Here is a 5594-nt window from a genome sequence, read left to right as displayed (position 1 = left end):
TCAGCAAGCAACTCCCAGTAGTGAGAATGTAGCATTACAGGACGACTGTTCACATGAATGGCCATCCTGTAATATAAAGACAACAAGAGTTACATATGTATAAGAGACGTTCTAAGGACGATGTCACACGAGAATATGGAAGAATCCAGCTCACAAAACGCGAAGAATACAATCTATTGATTTCAATAGGTCCATTCTCATTTCATTTTTTTTTTTTGCGGCTGTGGTTCTTGCAGGCACAAAAAATAGAGTTTGCGCTAAATTGTGCACATTTGTGTACCAAAGAGGCCAATAGAGGTCTATGGGAGGTGCACAAATTATTTACAACTGTACCTGTGAACACAAGCACCTTGTTTGGCTTAATAGCCATTTAAATCAGGGAGGAGCGATTCCTCAACCTGTTTGAACTAACAGTCCCTGTGCAAATATGATTGTTCTCTGCGTAAAAAGCTTTCCTCACAGAAAGGTTCCACTATCTGGCTTAGGGCATAACCATACGAGCCCATTTGCATGCGCAAAATATGTGCATGCTTTGCACAGGGAATAGAACCCGTTGTTTTCAGTGGGTTCATCCTCACTTTTGCTTTAGTGTGCGTATTTTACATTATGTACGCATTATCACATTTTGTCTGCTCACTTAGAGCACCATAGTAGTCTGTGGGGAAATCGATAATGTCTAATTTAGACACAATGATTATCTTGAGATGTCATTTGAGCGATAATCGTTGTCTGCATATACACGGCAAGATGACCGCTCAAAATTCGCTCAAACTTCGGTTTGAGTGACAGTTTTAGACGTTTACTTTGCTTAAGTGTGTATGCAGAAGACAAGCGGGACTGCTATTTTCTGCATGCAGGTGTTGTCTTCTCGGAGCGCTCAGCTGCTATTCAGCTGAGCGCTCTGTACGGGGTATGCAGAAGACAAGCTGGAACACTTGTCTTCTGTATACAACGGTTTTCTTCTCAGAGCGCTCAGCTGGTATACAACTGAACGCTCCAAGCGGGGTATGCAAAACACAGGCAACCCTGCAGTGATTTTCAGGGAAGGGCTTTAAATATAAGCCCTTCCCTGAAAATCATCCACAGCATGTGTAAAAATTAAAACAAAATGTATACTCACCTCACCGCCGCTGTCGGGTTCAGCCATGTGTAGCCGCAGCTTCTTCCTACACTGCTCTGATGTTCATTCATCATGCAGGGATTTAAAATCCCCCCTGCTGAAAGAGCTGTATCTGATTAGCTGAGTGCTCAGCCAATCACAGGCATTAGTCAGCCATTCAATGAATGACAGATGAGCGCTGCCTGTGATTGGTCCCTGCACCCAGCCAATCACAGGCAGCACACAGCCATCGGCAGAGAGGTGAGTATATATATATATATATATATATATATATATATATATATATATATATATTTACACTAGGCTTATATTTAAAGCCCTTCCCCTGAAATCACTGCGAGGGTGCTGGCATCCTATACTCCTGCTTTGTTCATAGAGCACATAGCTGATATACAGCTGAGTGCTCAGAGCAGGGTGGGCAGAACACAGCTGGACCGCTGCCTTCTTCATACTCCGGCTGTGTTCTCCGAGCGGGATACCAGCTGAAACAATAGTATCAGCAGTATCCCAAAGAGAACTCTGTGTGTGGCACTGAGAAGGCTCATTGTTCTCTTTCAGCTTGCTGAAAGAGAACGATGAATGACTCGTTAATGCAATCTACACAATATCCGTGCAGTTAGACCCAACGATTCCCACTTAAAAGATGGCTTTGAGCGACTTTTGAGCGAGAATCATTGGGTCTAAATGGGCCTTAACATCGGGGACTAATTAGGTTTTACAGGCTGTTCAATCATGGCGTGGGTGTGTCCCACGATGAGGTGAATGGTCCCCGACAGCACAGAGAGTACATTAAACAGTGACATTCACAGCATAAAAAGTTGTACTATCGCAAGTGTTTCTGCACCTATATTCATGTGAAGGAGCCCTTATAGAGGGGACTTTGTGGCTGATATCAACAGTTAACAGAACAGGAGATTCTACACACCCGGTAAACGGGATTAGAAACTGAGATAAGTTTATTGTCCAGTAATGGGTAAAAAACAGACAAGAGGAATGTCCATGAGCAAAAGTATTTTTCTTGCTAATGGGGTCATCTGCTCTTTTGTAAGGAAGGCATTTCACTATGGCCAGTTATTTGGGTGGCAGGCTAGCATCATTGAATTGCTTTATAATTAAGGTATTTGCCAGTTGCTTCCTTGCAGAGGTTCTCGACCCTCTGTGTCACCATGTGTGGCACAAATTGTATGCCACCACAAACCTATAACCGGAATAAGTATAAATGTTTTCATCTTTTCCCTGCAAGCTTCTGAGAGGGCTACTAACACATCAGGCTTAGCCAAAGGCTAAGTAATTGACTCGCCTTCATTACAGTCTGGTCATAAACAATGGCACAGGCTATGTGAGAGATACTCATATACGTAATAGTCCAGCGCATCAGATGGTAGGAATAAAAGCTTCCATCTTTAATAAAGCTTTTAAAGGCAGAGTACAAATATATTATGCGTCCTCTGACGGATTTCTCATAACTGTCCTTAGTCGTAGCTGTCACCATACTAAACATCAATAAATACAAGAATGCTACCATGAAAATTGAAACACAATTCTAATTAAAGTCTCATTTGGATGCACACATGTATTACCTTTCCTCTTCATCTCCATCAAACATGGCTGCCAAGCACTTTCTTTCCATTAACCCGGATGTAACTACATAGCTCAAAGTCAAAAAGTGTCTACAACCTAGCAAAATATGTATAGGTCAAGCAATACGGCTAAGTGACTGCTACTGCTAGATTTCTTTAGACTGCAAGATAAGAAATAATTTGGAATTCACAGCCACGGGAGATGAGCAAACTTGTGATGGCTTAAGTGAACAAGTCACATCAAGTGAACAAGTCACATGATGCACTTCAAACCTCACATTGGAAATGCTAGACCAATAGCAAGAAAGTTTTAACTTTTTGATTTGAGCAAGTTCCATGTGCATATCCTGGCTTTTATATGTTTGAACTGTGTGAGAGGTACCATGGTCAATGTGGAGAACAGACACATCCACAAAGAAGGTTAACTCAGCATTGGCTTGAATTTCCTCTGAGATGTGTGGAAAAGGAATGTAAAACATTTCAGTGATCTGAGTGGAATCATGAGCACTTTCACATTCCAGATTTTCTGTGGGTTCAGGCATCAGGATGTACACAAGTGCTTCATAGTTGTATATATCAGCACTCTGTGTATAGAGTGAGGATCCATAACCATCAGCTGGTTTCCCAGGACAATCTCATCTACCTTTTCAAGCATCATTGCAGTGGCTGCCACTCCTGAAGGCAAGGAGGAAAATCATATGCTATATAGTCCAGTTGTCAGCTGTAATAGCCCAGGAGTCTCTATTTCTCATTATTTCTCTGTGTTAGCACATCTGATGCATGTCTGTTTGTTTTATGGTAATACAGTGAGAAAGGCTTGTTGCAGTTTGGAAGTGGTAAAGTAGGGGGGAGTTATGTCTTCTTTAAAAAGTTTCACCTCCACTTCTCCCTACTTTTTTACTCACAAAATTGTGGTTTGGAAGAACCCCATTCCTGGCAATACTGCACCTTGTAAGCAAAGGGTTTACATCCAACTGTATAGAGAAACTATAGTAAGTTGGCTCTTTACAAAGTGCCTCACAGGCTAGCAAAAGGTCATCAATGTATTACAGAAGGATGCACCTGTCTGGTGATTGGCACCTCTTTAAATTACTGAGCAGTGTCTGAGAAAACTTTGAGGGACAACTGCCTAGTCCCTACAGGAATTTAGTCCAACTAAGCTGACTTTAAAGATGAAGGCTAATATGTGGTAGCAGCATGGATCCAAAGGGATGGAGAAGAAAGCATTAGCCAGAATGATCACTGTGGATGCTTTTACACTTTCTGGCATACTGGATAGCAATGTGTGTGGATTAGGCAACAAGCATACAATGATTGCATCACTTGATTCAATACTGTTAGGTTGTGCTGACTGGGATCTGTTGTGCTACATAGGTTTCTAGCAGCATAGCCTTACAGGTGTGGAATGATTGAGCTGAGGAAGCTGGTTTCCCTTCACTTTTGGGTTTGTAGGTTTTGCATGCCTGTAAAAGTGTTTTGTGTTTGAACAGGGGCTAGTCCAGTGTTTGGCAGGTGGCCAGACATTAGGTGTGGATAGCCCTGTTATGTGTATATGGTGTGAACAGTGTCAAGTTCTTATGTCAGAGCAGGTGGCTAGACATGAGGAGTGAACTACCCTGTTCTATGTGGTTGTGTGTCTGGCATGTGAACCCTAGTGTGTTGCTGTGTGAATGTTATCCTATGCTGCCTGTTTAGTGTCTTTCTAGAGTGGGGACTGCAAGACATGATCCCTCGCTTTTATATTCAGCTTTACCATCTGCTTTAGTGTGCGAGGTTGTGCGGTAAGCGAGTTTGTGTATTTAATGTATCTGTTTCACCAGTTTGAGAGTATCACCCTTTCAAGGAAAGCATAGCAGAGGTTCCAGTGGGCTGCTTTTATTAAGGTGATCGCCCTGTATAGTAGGTAGGGCCTTATCATCTTCCCTGTAGCATAGGGACAGTTGTCCCCTAACTCGTGTCTCCTGGGTCACGTTTGTGTGGGCCCGGTGCTTAGTTGCCCACATGAACATAACAATTGCACTCTTTTGTACCTGCTGTACTTCTAACTCATTTATCTTTTTAGCTACCGGCCTTTACTCTGCAACTTTTTTTTTAAATAAACCTATTTGCTTTCTATAATCTTACACCATGTGACCAGATTATTGCTTTTCACTTCCAATTCGCTGGAGAGTGCAGATAGTTTTCATACAAGCCATTAATATTGATCATTTTCTTTGTCAGACATGTATAAGAAAAAGGAAAATATAAATATATATGTTTTGTTATAAAAAGGTTAAATGAAAATAAAAAGGAATTTCATGCCCTTAGGGCTCTCACACGCTTGTGTCTTTTTAACGCTGCGGTAACGTTGTGGTTTTTTATGTGAATGTCAATGGGACTTTCTAATGTTAAAAACGCATTGCAACTTTGTGCAGTGCGATTTTTGTTTTTAACATTAGAAAGTCCCATTGACATTTGCGTTAAAAAATGCAGCGATATCGCAGCGTTAAAGAAAACGCAAGTGTGTGGGCGCCCCAACAGCACTAAAGAAACTGGAACAATGTTTGCTAAATCTTCCCATAATCCAATGTTTTATTCCACACTTTACTTTTCCTTGCTTCTCTCTTTATAAAACTCATCAATGCCATATTCTCACAATGAAGTTGGTAATTACAAGTTATTTTTATTTTTTTCATTTTGCTAAAACAAAGGAGACTCTAGAGACAAAGGCAAGGAATCTCCCAAGACCCCTGGCACCCTTCCTTTCTGCGTGTGTATATAAATATCTGTTACATTCCTTTCCTTGTGCCTGACGGCCGCACACTGTGGCAGCCATATCTAGGATTTACATTATTTTCCCCCAATACATTTCCTCACCGCAGAATTGAGATTTATGCAGGAAACTGGATTTCAAA

Source organism: Eleutherodactylus coqui, chromosome 2 (assembly GCF_035609145.1).
Source record: "Eleutherodactylus coqui strain aEleCoq1 chromosome 2, aEleCoq1.hap1, whole genome shotgun sequence".
Taxonomy (NCBI): domain Eukaryota; kingdom Metazoa; phylum Chordata; class Amphibia; order Anura; family Eleutherodactylidae; genus Eleutherodactylus; species Eleutherodactylus coqui.
This window is presented reverse-complemented; position numbering follows the sequence as displayed.